The sequence below is a fragment of the Bemisia tabaci genome, chromosome 6, assembly GCF_918797505.1.
Source record: "Bemisia tabaci chromosome 6, PGI_BMITA_v3".
In the NCBI taxonomy this organism is placed as follows: domain Eukaryota; kingdom Metazoa; phylum Arthropoda; class Insecta; order Hemiptera; family Aleyrodidae; genus Bemisia; species Bemisia tabaci.
Genome location: NC_092798.1, coordinates 7,624,934 through 7,647,303, shown reverse-complemented (window position 1 = coordinate 7,647,303; position 22,370 = coordinate 7,624,934). Strand labels below are relative to the sequence as shown.

At 37.5% G+C, this 22,370-nt stretch overlaps 1 long non-coding RNA gene across 1 annotated transcript; it reads left to right on the top strand.

Annotated features, from left to right (window-relative positions):
• The first annotated feature begins 1,344 nt into the window (after positions 1–1,344).
• LOC140224918 (uncharacterized) lies at positions 1,345–3,112 on the top strand. The gene is made up of 2 exons (XR_011900134.1): positions 1,345–1,957; positions 2,887–3,112. It is a non-coding gene; the product is annotated as an uncharacterized lncRNA (long non-coding RNA).
• The last annotated feature ends 19,258 nt before the right edge of the window (positions 3,113–22,370 follow it).

Genomic DNA, 22,370 nt, shown 5'->3' with positions numbered 1-22,370 from the left:
AGCACGGCAGCATAGGCGTTGGTCTCGCATGATTTTATGTTCTGTCGTGATCAGGAAAAACGCCGTATGAACATTCGATACTTGCCAAATTTCCTTCGATCAAACATTTATGTAATTTTTGAGGAAAGTTATGAGTAAGTGGGTGGTTCTCTTGGAAATTTTCAGGTGCTTACAATCGAGTTGCGAGCGAAATATTGGAAAAATATTTATTTAATACTCTGAAAAATTTGGAAGAAAATATTGACTTTCCCTGATAATCCGAACTTGAGTAAAAGCACTGCCTCTAGGCAACTATTTTCGCGTGTTTGAGTACTTATTAAACGGTTAAAATTTGACAGGACCATCATCGTACTCAACATCCTTTAACTGATCATAGTGATCAGAGCTGTTATTCCATGCGTACACTGAAGTCTGATCTTATGTTATATACTAATCTACAGCAACACCTTGAGGATCTTCCCAATAGAGATAGTGCCTAGAAATGTGCAAATGGGAGGAAGATTCATGTGTTATATACAACAAGAAAATATAGTACGGGTAAGTACCAGGTATGGTGCGTGCAGGTTCGGCATGGAAGAGTGTTTAACGAAAGAGTATCCTGAGAACGGCACGCCGATAGTGCTGTTGTACAAAGGGCATAGACGGACATGAGCAAAACGCTCATGACACCAGACTCCAAAGATATTTTCACAAAACAACTTTGATGGGTACAAGCATGTGCATTGAGACAACTGCGTAGTCGGAATGGGCATTGGTTTGAGGAGAACTGTTACTTGAGTCAACACTCCTTGCGTACTGAGTCTGAATGCATCGCTTGAAGATAACCTGCGATGTAGATTCAGGACGCAAGATAACAGATACGAGTTGCATTTTCTGCTCATCCTTGTTCACAGAACAAAACAAACAGAGGAGATAGAATACTGTTCCAATCAGATTCGATGATTGTACGTTGCGAAGGTCTGACAATATCTAAAACCTTCGTTTATTACCGCCCTCACGCCGGCAAAACAACAAAGCTGATAACAAAGAAAGGGTTGAGCACATGGAAATGCCGACAGATTTTGCTGGTTAGAGAGGTAATTTCATGAAAATTAAGTATCTTACCTAGTCAAGTTAAGAAACAGGAGCTTGATCCAGACACAGGAACACAAAACATGCAATTTCCACTTAAAGCCACGAGTCGCGAAACACGTTGAAACATGCACGAAATAACAATTGTCAAGGGGACAACGCTTCCGACAATCTTAGAAATGCACTGACTGATGTTAAGTTTTTCTACCGTTCTTTTCACCGGTTGCATGAGGAATTCCAATGCAGAGTTGACAAACTGAATTCAAAGTAAATATTAAGGTGAATCTCTAGCGATTTAGGGACAGAAACCGCCACCACGTCGCGCTGCTACGTGAGCGAGTCTTTGAGAGTGAATAATTAACTAAGACTTGAAATTCATGCAAAAAATCGACCGAATACGCGTAGCAGCATACATTCTGAGTAGAATGATACCAAATTTGTGGGTATTATTTGCAAAAATATACCCGAATTTATGCAGACCGATTTCTTTATGGGCGGCTCAATGTGTAAGAGAGAGATAGCATGCTGTGACGTTTGTTTACATCTGGTCGCTTCCCTCCCCCCCTTGAGGAAAGTAAGGAAGTTCGGCCGGCGATGGATGAAATTCCTTTCCTAGCCTCGGAGACCTGAGATCGGGTTCTGTTGTTATCAAAGTGTGTTCAATGTGAGGTTAGATGATTTGTATTTGAACGAAGATTTTATCGAAAAGAAAACAATTTCATCAGAGTGCTGAAGTGTTGTGGGAATATTTTACAGTCGTGAATCTGGGGTGAATTTGAATTACCTACTTTGTACTTTTATTCATCCAGCTAAATAATTGTGCAACATCTAAGGATTTCCTTTCAAGAAACTGTACCCACAAATGATGGAAACATGACATGCACAGGTATGTAATATCCTGAACTCGTAAATATTTCACAAGTTTTGTATCTACTTACTTAGAACTGAATCTGCAGCAGATGTTAAAGGATAGCATGAAGATTTTTTTCCAGCATCAATGATTGGAACTTCTTGCCGAAATCCATGCAGCAATGATTAAAACTTCAATCCTGCTGAACCAGTTTGGCATTGTATACTGCCAACAGCTATTTACTCTTTTTCAAGCTCTATTTGCATCCCTAAGATTTATCCATGCAGAGTTATACCCATTCACACGGTTGCGATTCAGGGCGATTTATTGAGTAGATAAGCAAGTTTTCCGGATTATACTTTTGTAGGTAGAGAAATTAAAAGTAATAATCGACTCTCATAGTTGGACTTGTGAAAAGTTCAATCAGGGATGACTGTTTTAGAACTAGGGAAAGAAAAGAAGCAACAAATGTCATATCAACCTGGGTGCATTATTCATCAGCGGTCCCATATCTGCAATGGTTAACCTTTACATTTATGTTGAATGGTGCTATCATTTGATGTGACGTTTGTTCATTCTCTTCTTTTGCCGGTTCTAAAGATAGGATTTTTGCCAATGTTAGGCCCCTTTGAGTGCCCTCTCACCTTCAAAATTCCTTTTCGACTGAACAGCTAGAATGCAACTGCTTCTTAGACGAATTGTGTGCCTTTTCAAGCAAGTTTGGAAAGCAGCAAGAGTCTTTGAGCCTTGGTGACTTTAGGCCAGGTGAAAAACTTATGACTGTTGTTAACATGAACCGATGCATTATTTGAATGTCAAATGAGACTAAGTGAATTAGGTCTCCTCGAACCACATTTTTGTAGAATGTCTCCAAGTTGCTACAGGCAACAATCTATTTCTTTCATATCCTTGATTCATAGTTCTTATTTTTCATATTACCACAGTTTCTGGTCTCTTCTTTCTAGGATTGTGGATACCAGCCTACTAATGCTTCTCAGGTCTTGCTGGAAGGATGCCTTTTCTTTTCGGATTCCCAAACAAGATCAATTCTCTGGCTGAGATGTAACACTTTAACAATTTGCTACATTTATGTAACATGTCTAAAAAGCTCTACATCAACTAGATGATAAGTATTACTTTAGTACACTCCTGTATTTAAATTCAAATAATACAAAATATTCTTTCATCGTACCTGCTGCATTACTTTGTATACGGTCCCTCTCATTCTAAAGAAAAAAAAATCCGAAACCTTCACTCCTGCCTCTTGCAGAAGTCATTAACTACCTATAAATAAAATATTTTACTCCAACAATGAGCTTTAGTAAAAATATTTACTCTCTCAAACTGTAATTCTGAGAGACTGCTTGAAATGTTGCAAACAGGGGTGCAAAATCTTCCACACATTCACATTTCAGAGGGTAGTCTACCCCCCCCCCCCAAAAAAAAAAATTGTTAAGTTTTTAAGCTTTTGGCTTGAAACTTTGGCATAAGGTGGGTAGTAACCCTAGTAGCACAGCTCCCCTATATTATACCCATAATATACATATATATACATATTTTATAGATGTTTTATACTTATATTATAAATATATATACCTATTTTATACCTATAATCTACCTATATTATAGGTATAAAGATTATATTAGTTTGCGCTATATTCTACATATATTATAGGTATAAATATATATTTTATACCTATAAAAGATGTATTAGGAATTTGTAGGCCGGTCCTGCTCCCCACCCCCCTCCCTTCAAAAATTTCCAGGACAATGCCCCCTCCCTAGGCTATGTAAGAGGTGAATGGTCTCAATGGTCCTTACCCCTACTTTTGATCATGATTAAAGGCTTGCGTATTAAACCTGCAAGATGAAAATGTTGTTCTATTAGGAGGGTATGCATGAGCTTTCAAAATATACTTGATGCCATGGGTTTCACTGCGACGGAAGACATTAACTTGTTGAGCTCTGGACATGCAACACAAAATGGATAGGTAAATGATGCAACTCACCTGCGAAGTTCAAAGTGGTTTTAAAAGGCGAAGTAGGCTGATGAATTCAACAACTGCGAAATGAATTTTAACAAAGTCTGCCTGGTTTGAGTTTGGATCAAACGGTCAGATTCTGTTAAAAATCTTATACGAACAGCTGTCCATTGATAAGTAGACATTCACATTTTGATCTGGTGTAATTTCAACATTCTTCATCTTACTTGCCACGGATCATACAATGGAGCAGAACTTAATACAATGAGGATGATGAGTAACTACAGATCCTGCTTTACATTACCTACATATGGTACCATTATCCTTGATTTTCCGTGCATTTCCCAATCATTTCTCATTACGTAATCTGACTCTTAAAATTGCAACACTTATCAGCTTCACCTAATTCTAGCCGTATCGGAAGTCAATCTCAGCCTACATTTCCATGAAAATCATACTCGCCTGAGTAATGAAGAAAGCAGAAACTCATGGTTATCGTCAAAGCGATCACTTAATCTGTGTCTTCTCTTAGCTGTGTCCAGGCACATTGAGCAATCTGCTTAAGATACTTAAGTTTTTCATTCTCTTTACCTCTAGGATTGTGAAAATGCTCAAATTGATGTTATTTGTCATGGTTTCTGGGGTGGTTAAACTAGACTGCGAAATATTGCATTGAGTAAATCAAGTATCTTGGCACGTCTCGAATTTTTCGCCTGAAAACAGAACAGTTGCCCCTGCGCACGAAGAATCATTCTAAACTAAAATATTGGCAACACTCAGAGAATTTAAAGCAAGATCTTTTTTGAAAGAAAAAAACCTTGCATTCGATGGAATTAGCAATAACTGTATTCGATGCAAATTTCTCTCCAAAAAGGATCCTGCTTTCATTTCTCTGTATTTGGCCGATTTTATGGATTGAATTATTTTTACGGCTCATGCCCAGGGGCTGTTGTTATTTTTTGGCTAGGAACCCAAAATCTGCCAAGATATTTGACTTGATCATTGCGATATATTGCACGCCAGTTTTAACACCCCAGAATATGACATATCACCTTAATTAAATTTTTCTACACAAAGAGCTGCCACTTCAAGGAGAAACCACACCGAAGTACACTAGATTTAATGTGAGAAAATGACTGAACACAGAACATAACAGACCGATAGATTTACACCCATCATCAAATAGGCATTGATTAACTCTCATCAAGGGCATTATACACGGTTATAGGCTTAGAACAAAAGCCATCACAAATTGAGACTAAAGTCAAGTATTGTTTATGTCATCACCCATCAGTACCTGTATAGTGCCATCTGACTGCATGAATTAACCTGTTAAGTAGTGCTGATTCAGAACTGAGCAGAGATTGACATTTTTCTCAGCATACGATGGCTCTGTTCCAATGAGCGGGCTCTACTCCCACTGCGGTATCATGTGAATATACTTCAATGAAGCAATTTAAGAGAAGGCGCACCTTAATTTTGGTGAATGCCCCATTATCAATTTTAGAATACTTCTGGTAATGCTTCTTGTTCACTGATGCGAACAGAGCCTAGCTTGCAGTGCTGAAAGAATGCGTCAGGCTGCAAGCTGTGTTGCTTATAACTGAAATACCTGCTACGGCTCTCTCTTATCTTCCTGCTCTCATTACCCGAATGTGATAATGATTGGATGACATTACCATGAACTAGCTTAAGGAGAACACCATGTATGTGCTTATGCAATAATAACCAGAGAGGAGTTGCTGAAAGTCATACGAACAATGGAATTAGCGCCTGTAGAGGAACATAGATACAGCCATTACTCCTAGAGAGATTGGGTAAAAGGTAATAACTGATGCACATGGAAACTTACAGAACCAGAAAATTTTCCTAATCAGATTTCAACGAGTATGATTGTGTTATGTAGGTACCACAGATTAGGTTAAGAAGATCAGATGAAGATGTTCACGCCAGAGGCTTCTAAATCACTGAGCACGTGAAGTTGCTTTGATCGGTGTTTTTGAAAGAAATAATTGAGAATTACAGAGAAAAAAGACACACAATACAGAACCAAAGAATTCTCGCGGCCTCTGAAGGAGCCAGGAGCACATAGAATTGAGTTTTAGTTCGAGCTTTAGAGCTCATTCGACCATTTACCCTAGGGTAGCAAACCATTCATCACGAATTCACGAAACAAAACCACAGATCCCCAAAATAGTAATGAGACTGGTAAGTATCTATGAACCGAACCACACATTTGTGAAATTACGAATTACATTACACAGGTACTTGATACTACACTTTCAGTAATTACACGCCAACGGTCAAAATGAAGTGGATGTGGATTGTGGATTGGAAAACCGTTGGCCGTTGCCGTTGGTTGAACCGCTGGCTTGATGGCAGCCATCTTGAAGATTTGCTGTGACGTAGAAAGGTACACGGACTGGCGCGCTGTTCAAATTTTCCGCGATCCTATTCCTAGCAATCAGAATGGTTCATTTTTAGCTGTGCCGTAGAAATTATAATGGGACAATAAATCGCATTTTTAGTGATGCATGTATATTCATAGATTGGCACTAACCGTCACAGCTGTGCCCGTAGTACGTACGTGCAAAATTCAATTTTAAGTTCCTCCAGTGGAAACTAGTAAGACTGTAATACATATTCTAACTCTTGAACCCTGCAAATTTTGGGGACTTTCAGTTTCACCTCCAAAAAGCTACACTGGAGAACACGTTATTTTTTGGGGGGACGGAGAAAAAAATGGGGGGGGGGAGACAATTGAATTTGGAAGAAAAATCTTTTTTTTTGGAGGGGGGAAATTTTCTCGGGTTATGGAGAGCACAATTATATTAATTCGTCCGACAGGGAGACATATTTTCTAGGGGTGGCGGGAGGAATTTTTCCTGGGGTGGGGGAGGGGAGGAGTATTCTCTTAAGGAAAAAGAAAAATTTCCTGGGGGTATTTACCAAGAAGTAAAAAAAAAATCTCCCCCCCCCCCCCCCATTTCAAAGTTGAGGAGTATAGCTCGTTAGAAAAACTCTTGCATTGTACCCCTGGGGAAGTGAGAAAAAGGCGTGTAGTACCGATCCCCCCTGCCCTCCAACAATGAAAAATCCCTACCGACTACCTACCCTCCCTCCCTCCCCAGAACCCAAGGAATTTTTGACATTATATTATACATAGATTATAAATATAATATATATATTTTTATACGTTTTTTATAACTATAATATATGTATTCTAAAATTTTATATTATACATATATTATAAATATATTGTACATATAGTATACATATAATATGCATATAATATAGAATGACCTTTTCAACCCTCAGCTCAAAATATATTATATATATTTTATACTTATAAAAGATATATATTAAACATATATTATAGAATGCTCTATATTATATGTATATTATATGTATAAATTTTCAGATGTGCTACTAGGGAACCTCAAACTATGATTCCCCCCCAAAAAAATTTGGGGGGGGGGGGGCACTCCTTCCCCTTAAAACCACAAAAGATTGAAAAAATAGGGTCATTTTGTGACAGAGATTTCTCAAGACTAGATGAATGAATTTCAATATTCTTTGGCTCATTATGTGTCTAAGTATGTTTATTACAAAGTGTCCAAAGGATTTTTTGTTTCATGAATGGAAGTTTGTTATAAAGAAAGATTTCTAATTTTTTTATATTATTTTTAATCATCTGAGCTTATTCATAATTTTTGAAAATGAAAAAGAAAGAATATTGAAATTTTTTTCTGACATGTTGTAGCCTGAATCATGAGTTTTTCTTTTTACAAAAAAAGAAGTCTATAGCTATTGTAGAACCCGAGATATCTCCCACAAGGCTCGTGAAAGCCTAAAAAAAAGGTGATGATCTGATCACTTTTTCCTGTTTTCCAGACAAAGTATACTGTTGAAATGCACCAAAAAAAAAAAAAAAAAAAAAAAAAAAATTGAGATGGTTTGGGTAGACTACCCCCTTAACACTTGCCCTCCGGCTTTCCATAAAATTTCCCACCGATTGCTAAATGACAATTTTTTTTTCTTAGATATGACCTTTGACTTTAAACTTTTAAAGTTTAAAATTTTTCCTCTTCCCGTCTGCACTTGCTCGGGCATTTTCAACTCCTGGTCGCAAAGTCTCAACAAATCTTCATTCAATTCAGCCAAAATAAAAAAATTCCACCATCAAAAGTAATTTGAACATTAATATCTGTACATGTATCAAAGCTATTTAAAGATGAGTTCACAACATTTAAACCTGAAACTGAAGGCCTCAAACGCCTTTGTAATAAATAATATGCAAGTAAATTACCTATCCTATTTTTAGGGGAATTTGTCAGGGGGGCCTCTTTTAACTATAGTGAGAATTCTTAAAAATATCCAGATTTTTTCCAGTTTCATTCAGCTCAAATGCATACTCTCACCTGAATAAGATGCAAAATCCTCAATCATAAGATTTTTCAAAAGCTTTCAAGATTGTGCACATTGCTTGGGTATCTGCTGAGAAATTTTTCGTTCCTTTTTCTACTACTCTAGGAAAATATGGAGAGCAAGTTTTCTTAAACGATTTTTTTACAGCTTCTTGGTTACTTTTTGGAGGGAAAACTTCCAGTTGTAGAAAAACGAACGGCAACCACAGATTTATGAAAGATGGTCTCAAGGCTGTCCATTGGGATCAATGAGCCAAACAGATTAAGTTAGTGAAGAACCTTTGCGACAATCATAGGAAAGGCCCTGTAGATGTTAGCAGCTTCAGTATAGGCACGAGGCTTGTTAGCTGCAGTCCTGTGGTGCGACATTTTAGAGGGTGATGCAGACCACTCGGTACAGACTTTTTTCTCCCGATCTAGTCATTAAATTATTTTTGGCGAAAAAAAGTAAAACATACTTTAGGCAATTAGAAAACAGTGGAATTGGATGAAAAATGTAAATTAATAAAAAGTCAAGTTTTACATGCATGAGAAGATTTTCTTCTCTCAGAGCGAAAAATTCTGCAAGACTTCTCCAAAGAAAGAGAAAAATAATTGATCTTCAAGTTTACATATTTACTACATTCAAAACATCATTGTCAATCAGGGTGTGAATTTTAGATGTTTGGCACTCTACCAATTTGCACATTTTTCAAAGAGGAAAAGAAAGCCTTTCCTTGACACCTGAAATAGTTGCGGTGCGCTTCATGACAATGTACACACAAATAAATGCTGGTAAAACAAAATAAAAACGTAAGTACATCATTCAGACTTAAGGAGCCAACAAACTCAGAAAAAAATGCAATATTTATTCAATTTCAAGGGCACTTTTGCATTTTACATAATCTGTTATTTTGCTATTTGTAAAGATTAGTACATTAGCCTGAACAGAAAGGCTCAATACAAGTCACATTAGAAAAAGTTACAAAAAAGAGTTCTCTTACAAATTTAAAAACTCTTGCAAGGTGTAGAGAGGGTTTTGTAAAAAGTATTCTTTTAATACCTTAATGAACAAATTTGGGGACTCAGCTGTTGATGGTTACTTGTGGCAAAATTGCATGCAAGAAGAAAATATAATGGTAACGACTCACCAAATTCAGTTGATCCTTCATCAGAAATATAAGCTGAATAAAAACACCGATGAAGCTACTTAGGATACTTTAAACACAGCACTTACACTTTCATTTATTTTCTCATTTAGAATTAGAGGAATGAATGTAAGGGGTAGCTAAGTATTCGAACTTCACGCCACTTTAAATTTCTTAGATAATTTCTGGTCACAGATAAAAAATTTAGGAGAACTAGGTATATGTTTATTTACTCTGAACACACTACAACTTCTTGTGATGATTTTGTTTTGAGGTGACTCATGGTGAGGTTCTCAAAACCAGATGATTTGTAGTTGCTGCTAATTTCCTATCGCTTGACTGCTCAGATGAGAAACTGACAGCCATGTCATAGGATAGTAGCCGCTTTCTGAATCCAGAATAAAGAGGAGCAGGCTGAGGTGTAGGAAGCGCTCCAAAAAACTGAAAACAGACAATTAAACAGCATTATTCTGTATCCCATGCATTTGAATTGTATAATGGGTCATTTGGTGTCAATTCAAAGAGGTGGTGACCCTTCAGCTCTCAGATTCTATTTACACTTGATGTACAAATTTTATCTGTTGAAAAAAAATTCCCTAGATTTCAGGCTGTTCATCTAGAATGAAATTTCCAAATGTTCATAAAATTGCAGTTTTCTTTCTTCAAAAATACATATAGATCGGTGTAACTTTTTCATTGTGATGCAGGAGATTTTATCGTTAGAATTAGAATTTTTGAAGAGCTCTCTTGAAACTGAAAAATATAGTTTTTGCCCCGTCTTATGTGGAAAACAGGCACAGAGGGACATTTAGCTAAACCTAGTTGCCAACCATTTATTTGTAACTACCTCATTCCAGCAATTTTTTAAAGTGAGGAAAAATAGACATCTGAAATCATACTTTTATTATCTTCTTTGTTTTCCTGCTCTGATCGAACACAACAATTGAAATCTTTAATTTATTAACACATATTTATTTGAGATTGGACCTTACAAGCTCCCAAAATGTAGGTTCTTGCAATGTTACATGATTATTTTCTCAATAATTGTGCCCTTGGAAAAAACAAACATACTGTTTAATACGCTCCAGTTTGTTTGAGCGATAATGACCCAGCACAACAAGTAAGAACGAAATGTGAGAAACTAAACTGGCTTGCCTGAGCCCTTGGTGCTCTTATTTTCATATCTTGGTCCGTACGCTCAATTTGATGAAATGCTCTTCCAAGGTGATAATTGGTCATGCTTAGGTTATGCGGCAATCAACAATGCCTAAGTACGAATAAATAATTAAGGAACCAAGAGCCAGAGGCACGCCTCACAGGCACATAATTTCTCTTCAATCTTTACTGGAAATTCTTTCGTACATGCAGAACCTCAGTTGTGAGAAAAGTATGATGGGTCAAATCCTAGTAGCACAGAAAAAGATTACGAAAGGTGCAGGTACTAGATGCTGATAGTGCTTTGTCAAATGACAGTTCTAGTCTGGATAGGAACATTTCGACGATGAAACTCCCAAAGCACCTATCTCGTTTGCAGTGTTTAAAAATCTCTGCTCCCACTTTATTTTTATTGAGGAGAAAAAATCAATGTCATTCTTTGAGGTTTTCACAGAATTTTTTTTGTGCAGAAGAGAAAAGTCACAGAAATTTTCAAGAAGTGATACTGAATAGTTTTCCATTTAAAAAATAAAGTATTACAGGAAGTCTGCTACATCGCAAACAGAGAAACGTGCTCTGGGAGTTTAACCATTAAATTGCAGTTTCATGGATACTACGGGGCTTACTGTCCAACACCCTAAAGCCCTTTGCGCCTCAGGCGTTATGCTTTACTCTCCAGATAAGCACTGCCAGAAGGGTTCATCTCATCAACGGATGATTTCCTTGTTTAGATTAAGATCATGAGTTATTCACCCTACACTGTATTTTTTAGTACAGGGTTAAGTGTGAATTCTAACTTGTGTAAAAAAAACAGTGACATAAACACATGGCAACAAAAATAGACGTGTGTTCAGGTCAAAACAGCAGCTTCGATTGATGGAATTCGACTTCCAGATATAGGGGCAATGTCAATGGTATAACTAGTTCATCCTTAGAGATTCCGACTAAAATGTTATCAGAGTATGTGGAATTATGTAACCATGAGCCAAGTTTTAGGTGGAAAAGCAGATATCAACTTACCTCAAAACATATTTTCTTCATTATGCCAATTGATGGACAGGTGCCTACGGATGGACAGTTGCACGGTGACAATAGAGGTACCGAATGGTCAAAACGTGGACTGAACCAGACTGAACTGAGCCACCAGGAAAAGAACTGTAGCATAATAACTTATTTTCGATAAATTAACAATCAAACACTACTTCCACGACACAATTGTAATTAATCAAGTTAAAATTTTGTGGTCTATCAAAAATACATGTTTGTTTTATAGGTTAGAATCGAAGTGTAAACATATCACCAAGACGGCAACGTTGCCGTTTTGCAAGTGTCCGAAAACGGTCTGCATAATTTCGCTCGCTAAACATCACGGATTTCAATGATTTATACGTCAACCATTCAAGAAAAAAATTATCTACGCGTATTCGGTCGATTTTTTATGATATTCGCTATATTTTCAAAAATATCCTCATCAGAACGGTTCCCCCCTGAAAATCGACTGTGCCGCTATCTCTTGACGGAAAATTTCCCAACTACTGGGTGTAGATTCACCTTAAGGTGGATCCTCAGTTTTTTTGTTTATAGATTTCTCCGCCCAGGGGACGCCACCGTCGATGTCCGTTTTTCGTCAAATTTCTGCAGTCAAAGCTGAATTTTGAAGAATCTGAGCTTTTATTTCAAAATCGGAAAATGTCACTCTGTAGATTAGAGTATTGCGAATATTTTGAGCCTTTGATCATCAAAATGCAAGGTGTTGTGGTTGAGAAAGTACTGTTTCCCCACAAGAAATCTCGGCCCTCGGCCGACGATCCTCTCAGTTGACGGTAAATTTAAAGAATTAGAACACTTAATTTCAAAATCCAAGGATGTCAGTCTGAAGATCAGACTCTCCTCTTTCATTCAAGCCCAAAAACATGCAATTCTATCGCGAATCGACGGAGAAAGTACTGTATCCGACCGGCCGGACAACAAGCTTTTTCATTCGGTCGGTCATTTAAAATTAATTGCCCGCCGCAGCAACAAACAACAGGTTTGTTGACATTTTAGGTTATATGTCCGTTCTTCATCATAGTCAAAAACTCACAAGCTCGCGCGGTGAATTTCAAGTTTATTGCAATCATTTTGATCGTGTCGTATGATCTAAAAGAAGGAATAAGTGTGCTAGTATTCTGTGTTTAGTGTGATAATTTTTATTTCGCCTTCAATTTATCTTCTGGCGAATCGTTCAGTGCCGTACCAAAATTGGTTCTTGCTGGGTTGCGGAGCTCTCTTTCATCAAGGTCCCACATTTTACCTTAACACTGGTTACTGGTGTCTATACCTTGCCGGACACACCAATCATATTTGCCGTATCTCACTCCAGGTAATTCATTTACAGTACCTACTTGACACAGAAAGATAATTCGCATCGTACAAATCCACTCAAACACATCATCACTGTTCATTACCAGTTTGTATTGTTGAATACGCATCAATAAATTGCACATAGTACAGCTACAGTGCTGTCATACTATAAAAATAGTTAGTAGAGATCAGTAATATCAAGATCCTCCCCGCCATCCAGATCCAGTGATGGAGTATCTGTCAAAAATGGCTATAGTGCATAGAGCAAATACGGAGGTGGTCGCATCTTGAGGATTATTTACCCTGTAATGAAGGTCGGCACAATATGGCTCGAAATTACAGCAAAATTCGAAATTTGATTCGCAGACCATAATAACCGTACTGTTTTGCTTAGATCAACTCAAAATATAATTTCAAGCACTTAATCAGAGACTTAAAATGACTTTTTTCCGTCAACCACATTTTAAGATAATCCAAGAGAATCAGTGATAACAATTGTCCGTATCAACCTACATCATCATAAAAATTCAAGATACCTGAAATGCGACCGCCTCTTTTTTTCTCCATGGATATAGTGTATCTAAGTGATTGATGAAATGGGTAGAATTTAACAGAAACACACCAACTTGCCTCAAGTTTGCACCAAGAGAAGGTAGTTTGAAATTTTCTCTTCCACAAGGCTCAATGCTTAGGAGTAAGTCAAAGTACTAATTTTGTGATCAAAATATTTTCCTTCGACTTTGAATTTTTGAGAGAAAAAAAATTCATGTCAGCTCTCCCCCGCAGAGCTGTGGGAGGACAAGGTACCGTGGCAGGTAGACGTTAGTGAGTGTCAGAAAGCACTGTGACAGTGCCTCTCATGTATATCTGTATGTGTATCTGTCTGTTAACTTCACAACTGCTAGTAATGAAATTTGTTCGAAAAGTATCCTGTATTGTCCCCTCCGTGAGAATCATGCAACTATGGACGTTACATTGCTGGAGAAAGTTATGAAGAAATACGATAGGCAGGCTGCAGACTCTCTGGCACTGCACTTATTGTCTCTGACGAATTTTTTTTTTTTTTTTTTTTTTTTTTTTACCAATTTCAAACAGCCTATCGGCTAATCCCACGTTTATTACCCCAACCCCAGGTGACCATTGCCTGAGACCATCCAACTCAGATCACCTGGCCGGGAATCGAACCCGGGACCTCTTGGTCATAGGGCCAGTGCTACAACCACTACACCACAGGAGGCCGACAATGATTAGGAATAATGGTGGGCTTGTATAAATTTGTCGTTGTTGGAATTTAAGGTCACAGTAATTAAGTAATCTGTCTAACTACTTAATCTCCATTTCAAGAAAAGTGCACAATTTCGTTAAAGTAACAGTAATTATGGAACTGTAGGTGAGGGGATTCAAGTGTTCAAGTTTCAGTGACAAGTCCTCTCATTACCGAAGGAAATCCTCATAGTCAAAACAATGGCATAGTCGCTTTGACTTTTGTGGTTTAAACATAAATTTGAAAAATTTTGAGGAGCAAAATCTCAATTTGGTCCTAGACGTTCGATAATACATGCCTCAAGCCCTTCAATATAAATTCTACACTAACTTCATTGTTTCATTATTTTTCATACGCTCAAACACTTTTATTATATTCAAAAAGTTTTACGACAATCGAAGGTTAAAGAAACATTTACCCTGTGTTTTAAAGATAGAGCACCTGAGCTAGATTCTTGATGTAGGAGTGGTACGCTTTTCCTACCCCAGCCACTTTTAAGCTGTCCTCTACCAGGTATTAGAAAGAACAAATGAATTCTGTTTGTCAGGAAAGAAAGAGCTGAGTGACAATGGAGATGTTGCATGTGTGAGGAATTTGCGATTTGACTGTTGATTCTTATGTGAAAGTTCGCAAAAAACTTGATGGGGCCACTCGTTTTCTCTGAAATCAACTCCCAAGCTCAAACAAAGATCTGAAGGTGAGGCCAAAATGGAGGGAATATCCCACGCTGTCCTGAGAGTCCACCTCTACATCAAGACAAACTCTCCATGCAAAGATAGGGAGCAAATACATTGACAGGGTTGCCGTGATTTCAGTTTAAGAGTCCCCAAATAAGGTGGCAGCCCTGTCAATAATGTATTTGCTCCGTATCTTTGCATGGAGAGTTTGTCTTGATGTAGAGGCGGGCTCTCAAGATAACGTGATATATCCCCTCCATTTTGGCCTCAACTTGAGAGCTTTTTTTGAGCTTGGGAGTTGACTTCAGAGAAAACCAGTGGCATCATTGTGTTTCTCGTGAACTTTTACATAAGAATCAATCTTCAAATCGCAAATCCCTTACACATGCAACACCTCTATTGCAGCCTTTGCTTCTAATTTGATTATTTGCAGCATCCAAATCTTGGCCCATTTCTTAAATATGCTTATGCCATCTATTCCCACCAATGATGTCTTGAAGATCTGGCTCAATGTGTGCAAGCAAAAGGTCTTTCATGTGGCAAGATTCTAGCACTAAATAAGCATTTTTCCTCTTTTTTTTTTGTAGATGGAATGCTCCTGAACACCTCTAAAACGAAAGGCTACGGCTTGCAGTACCTTCTCTCTAAATCTGACAGTGTGATGATAGATGATTTTGCCGCTTCTTTTGTAAAGCAGTCATATGCACCTTCTCAAAGTCTCCATCATTGCGAAACAAAAGTGTATCATTGGATTCGTGCGACAAGCTCTAACTAAATGCCTGTAAGTTCCATAATACTTAGAATCCTTTATACAAAAATCATGGTGAATGGTGATGCCATCTCGAGACTCCAGTGGGCCTGATAAGACCTCTCTTTTTCCATCTATATGGAGGAGAAATTAATAAGTAAAATTAGAGAAATGACCGAAGGAAATGATGAGCATTTTCTGGATTAAAAGAAAAGCAACTTTTATTAGAACTAAACTTATTCGAGGTCATTGCGGGGACTTAGTGAGACCTCAATAGTTCAAAGCAGTGATTCGAACTGATCAACTTATGTCATGGAATTTCTTGTGCGAGTCAGGATTTTTTTGACTGCAAAAGATCATTTGAACATACTCATTGCCAAGTGCATTGGCAACATTTAAAAAAAATGTACTCTTCAACACGCTTAGGTTGAATTTTTAAGTCATGTTTATTGATCTTGAGATTTCTGGTGATCTCTAGAAAAAGTAATAACATCAAAATTGAGATCTAAACTGATCCTGAAATTCCCTCTTACAGACGTATTAATGAGTAAAAAACAAGTATTAAAGTTTGTTATTCTTGGTATCTCCTAGAAAGTTTGCTCTGATTTAATTGAATTACACAATACTATCTGCAGCAATGTTAATTTATTTCTTATATCCTGAGTCATCAGAGATGTTTGTAAGAATGAGCAAAGGGTGGACAATTGGTTAATAATACGTTAAGAGATTTGTAAAAATCTACTCTAGGAGATTATCTCTGTACTCACTGTGCTTCTCTTTCACCCCTCCAGCCTCCAATAATTGATGAGAGGGGCCATATTTGCTGTTTGCACGGGTAAAAATCTATCCTCATGGTTTCTCTGAACCAAATTATTTTGATTACTTATGAATAGACTTGTAAAATCAGCAATACTGACTCCAGTAAATCGTAGGACTTCTAATGTCCACTTCTTTAGATTAATCACTGTCTCTTACTTTCAACCAAGAAAAAAATCGATGGAAATAAGTCGTATACTTAGAATCCAATCATTTATCATAGGAAAATACTGCTGCAATATTATTGTGCTTTCCTTGCTGCAGCATGTTGATAAAAAATCAATCAGTAATGGAAAAAGAGAAGGTACGCTACTGCAATTCTGGCATCTAAATCCAAAGTTTTTCCGGCTACCTAGTCAAATGTAGAGTGGAAATCTTAAGAGCCCTGTAGCATTTTTCCTACCTCGAATTTTCAACTGGCTTGCAGTTCCTGACTACTTCATCCTTCCATGCTATCACTTGTAAGATTATTTGAAAAATTCCTGAGAGCAAGAAAATTGCACATTTTCACGTGGAATTTTTAATGCGATTTTTAAACACTGTTTATTGTACATAGACGAAAGAAACACCTAAGAGCCAAGTGAAACTTCTCCTCCGTACAGATGGTATGAACTTAACCAATTAAGTTTGCATAGGTAACTTTGCTGTCATTACACTGTGCCTAAAAGCTTTACAAAATGAAAAAAACCAGCCAAAATTCAGATACATACCTACTTTCAACAGATTTTCTATATTGGCAGTCATTACATGACGGACAATGAAAGACACCAGAGTCAAGTGAAATTTGCTCCTCCATACTGATCGTACTAGGAATCTGACAAGAAACCGAATTAAATTAAGATGCACCATGTGCACAGAACTTGCATGCCACATAGTTTCTTTAATTCTTTTGATTTAATTTTTTTCACTTAGTTATGTTTAGCATTGCACATCAAATTAGAGGGTTCTCAGTAAGCTCCTCAGAAGCTCAGAACAGGCGAACTACAGATTTCTTTCAGGTTTCTAGTAGGATATTTGGGAGTTAACCTAAGCCAGGAAAAAAATCCCTTCAATCTACCTACCGACAAGGTGTTTGCTGAATTAGCATGACCCCGATGTCATTGGAGGAGAGCGTCTAAAACATCACAAGAGACTCATATTCTGCCTAAGAATCACATTAAACATCGATGAATTCAATTATAAATTACGTCTACATTATTTTTCATTGCACTTAAATAGTGACTAAATTTTTTCTGTTGAAACAGAAGAAATGATACTGACCTACCTTTGAATCGTCATATTTTTTTTTTATCTTCGTTAGTGGGAGATAAATTTCTTCGGAGGTGGATAAATCCATATTCACGGAGGTAGAAAAAGTTTCAGCTTGGTCACTGGAGTTGGAAGGTTTATAGCAACATTGCTACTAAAAATTGGTAAATTAGCACAGCTTTTGCACACAACGTAACATTTATTGTGCACACAAGTAAAGGAAAGTCTTTTGGTTGGCCAAGATGCAATACTAATATCACAGTTAGGACAGGACTCTGCGATATTATTGTGTTCGCAGCATAAAAGCTGGCCGGGTGACTTAGAGGCCATCACAAACGAAAAATCACTTGACACTTATCCATCTTCATATTTTAAACTATTATTTCTGTTGAGTGTACCGAGCGACCCAGACCAGACCACCTGCACTATTCTTTTTTTCAGTTATTTTACTTAGGTAGGAGGGAATCGGGGACAGTAGATATGAGAAGGGAATCGATCCCAAGGAATCCGAATTTCATGGTCCAGAAGCCCCCTTGGCTCCTCTTGGGAGACACAAAGGAGGTCCTCATTTCAAAAGTCGAGGTCTTTGTCTAAATTTTGAAATTATTGAATCGCCGCATTGTTATTGAAAGTATCAATATTATCAAAAGTATTGAAATTATCAATAATTTCAATATTGAAAAATATGTTTTCCATGTAAACAACCCCGAGTAATCCGAATTTGACAGTCCTCTGGCTCCCCGGGGCTTTGCAGTCTGGTACAAGGGAGTCCTTAACTTGTAAATTCAAAAAGATTGAGATATCCCTCCCCCCTAAACCCCATCAGCAAAGCCACGGTAGGGGTACATAGGATCTAAAAAATTTTATTCCGGTCCATTACCGAGGAAAGCATCTCTTTTCTCAAACCTCTACAACAACTAAGCGACCTAACATTTTGAAGAAAGCAGCTCTGTCCCCCAACTTCAGAGGTTCGTCCTTCATGCAAGGTAGGGGTTGGACTTTTCGGTGGCAATTTTGATCACCATTTTCCATAGTTCCTGATTTCGATAGAATAATTTCAAAATTTTCTTGAAAGCTCTAATTTTTAGGTTTCCAAATGACAATATTCTGGAATTGTTGTAGTCGATTCCCCTCTCATTCCTACAGTCCAGGACTTCATCCGATACTAGGTAAGAGCCTGTTGCGGGTGTTCTAAGTCACTCTACGTTTTGACCCCTTTATTGAAAAATATGCACCTCGATTGCAAGATGTAAAAATCTCCAATTCTTCATTTTTTTTTACCTATTCATTTTTTAAGAAAACGAACTACAGTATCTTCTTGCAATTTTTTGTGAATTTTTCTGGGAACCTAGGAGGAGGAAATTTGTGTTAAATTTCAAAGAAAATTGTTTCCTGGTTTTCTTTCATATAATAAACCGTTGACGGAGACTTTTAACTGTATCAGTGCAAAGCAGTTGGAGTTACGTGTTTTTTGACTGTGTATGTTGGTACCTGTATTCTTTAGCAGATTTTGTATCAAGTCGTTTTGTCTTTTTGTCCATAGGTTATATTTGAAAGAAAGTCTGGAAAGGTACTCCTCTGCGCCAAAAGGAGCCTTCTTCATTTGGATATTATTTACCCTGCTTATAGAAATAAACCAAGAGATTGTCGATCAATAAAAATAAATTAGTGAATAAATCATTGAAATGAAACGAATCCACTTCTAAAAGTCCCTTTTTTTGAGCCGTAATAAAATTGTTTTTTACTCATCAGCCAGCAAGACTGCATTTTGTATCCATCTCCATCCCTTAAAACTGGAAGTAGGTATCCTTTTCCTTCTAAGGTATAGAATTATATCAGTAATAGTAGTGCTAAGTTTATATTTAATAGTATAAATAAAATTATTTTCCTCTACTTTAATTGAGTTGTATGTACCTATAATCGTTTCAAAGTTTAACTTACTTTTTTTACGTGGTTTGGTCTTCCTAATTTACTCTTCACTCGAGCTGATTTTGCAATGCAAGCACAGATGTCAGAGAAAAGAGGCTCCGAGTTTAGTGAAAGTAATACTAGCTATTTGTAAGTTCTTAGACTCAGAAATAAAAGAATGATCGTTTCTCAATTTGAGAGAGTTTGTTTTTTTCCCCCCTCCCTTAAAATAGCCTGTGCCATGGTAATGGCAACCCATCTCTTATGGACTTTGACACTTTAGCTCAAAGACTTAGAGGGCAAGTGGAAAAAGAGTAGTTTTTGTTATTTCAAGAAATGTATGTTTAAAGTTTCAAAATCACGCAGAGCTCTATTGAGGAAAGAAAGTTCAAACTTTGCTCGTTCAAACAAAGATGATAAAAAATTTGATTTTACTTAGTAGTGAATTTTTCGTATGATATATTTTAAGACTAGTTGTATGTGAAATCATTAATATCTCAATTTTTTCAAGAACTGCACTTATCCCACTTTTCTTCCAAGCCTCTCTACTGAAGTACCTAATTTATACTCACTTGTCTAAGTTCATATCAAAATTTTGGAGAAAATCATTCCTCCCTTGCCAGGTTCTGCATAATTTTGGCTTTCAGCAGCTGAACTCCTGTCCCTCCAAATAAAAGGGAAAGAATTCTTGTGCTAGTATCCAGTCCTACACCCGTCATAAAAAATTTAGAGGTCTCAGCATCAGTAACAGGACAAGTGAACTAATTTCTCGTCTAGTGGGCCTTGATTTTTTCCCTCTTTTTCCTAAATTCCAAAAACTGTTCAAGGCGTCATTTGAAAGGAACTTTGCAATAGGTCTTATCTACTTCTCTTATGAGCTTCATCATGGTGCATGTATTATATCAGTGACTACAGATCAAAAATGTGTAACTTTATTGGCTTGTTACTAAATTTGCGATCATGCATGTTTTATGGCTTTGGAAAAAAAATATAATCAATGTATTTCCTTGAAATTCTCTTCGAATATTTTGACTGAGTGAATAAAATTTACTAAAACTTCATTAAGAGGTGTTAATTTGTACTAATTTTTAAAGAAAGATACTTGAAACATGAGCAGGAATTTGCAACATCTCAATCTGAGGAACGGATTTTTTTACTTTAGCCATCAATATGGATATGTCGCAGGCAAATAGTCAAATCAGGTATATCATCAAATGCCCAAGCAGATAGTCAAATTTTGATGTTTTACCAAGACTCGTGAGTTTTTGACGAGGAATCATCTAGTTTTAATTAATTTGAAAATTGAAAGTAATAATGCATCAAAACTACCAACTTATCTTGTATTTTGCGCTCCGAATGCTCCTCATATATTTTAACTTTCAGAATTTTAAAAAGTCTGTATTATGTGACATGCTGAAAATCCCGAGATGAGAGCTCGTTTAAAGGACTAGATTTAATTTATTTACAATTGTTTGATACTAATTTTTACAAAATCTCCTTATCTACTTGAGAGAATAATTATTTTGTGTAAAATTAGCAAAATAATCGGAATTTCAATCGAAATAAGATTATTTGACTATTTGCCTAGGCATTTAACAAAATGCCTGATTTAGTCAAATGCGACAAGTCCTGCGACAGATACGTATCCTCATGCTGTTACCACCAACAACTTCTAAAGCATGAACTGGAATGCCTCTCTTGCTTTTTCTGCTGGCTTTTAGAAAGCAGCGAGCAATGCGAGCATGGATGGAACCAGGAATTTCTTTTTTGAGGGAGGGCGAGGAGGCAAACTGACCATCCTTCTACGTCCTATCCTTGTTTATAAAATTTAAATAAATCCGTGTGACTATCTACAGGAAAAGGCACATTGATCCAAGAAAAAACTTTCCAATAGGTAGTTGCAAAAGATTGCTCTACCTATCCTATTGGAAAAGTTTTTTCTTGGAACAAGCGTACCGTGCCCCCCCCCCCCCCCCCCCGTTATTTCCCACATGGGCGGAACTACTTTTGGAGGGTCAGAAGGACACCTCGTCAAGGGAGGTCTATGTGACAATATAAAAATCATTCCTTCAAGGGGTATGTTGGGTTTTCCCCTGTTCCAAAGAGGGGGTCAGGGCCTCCCGCAGGAAAATGTCGAGAACTTGGGTCGTCTCAGGAACAATTTTTTGCTGTTCTACCAACAAGTATAGAAATCGAATTAAAATTACAAAGGGAGGTGAAAAATATCCCGCAGACTTATTTAGAAAAATCTCATATTTTTCGGGAGGGACTGAGTAGATTCTTGGATTGGGGGGGGGGGGGGGGCGCCGCTAACCCCCCTCCCCCCTAAATTAGTTCCGCCCATAGTCTCCCATCCTCTTCTCTTCTTTTTCCTAATTGCTGCGTGTCGTGCCTCATCTATCATTACCTACACTGGATTATAACTTATTATTTCATCATGATCTCTGCTTCTCTTCGCATTCGTTTTTCCTAGGCATCACGGGCAGTGAGAAACCTCCTAGAAACGAACATGGCGGTAAGTTAGCGAGCATAAAACCGATTACTATAAAATATGTGAAGAAGGGCGCGCGGAGACTATGACGAAATATCTCGCGGCCGCACGAATTTGAAGCAGAAGTAAATTCTGATTCGCAACCGACCCGACCGAGTAGCCAGCCGACCGGGCCCTTGCACGGGGCGGCCTTGCGGCCGACGAGGAGAAGGGGAGGAGAAATGCGTGCGACCGTTCCGTTCAAGCCGCGCTGATTGTGAGTG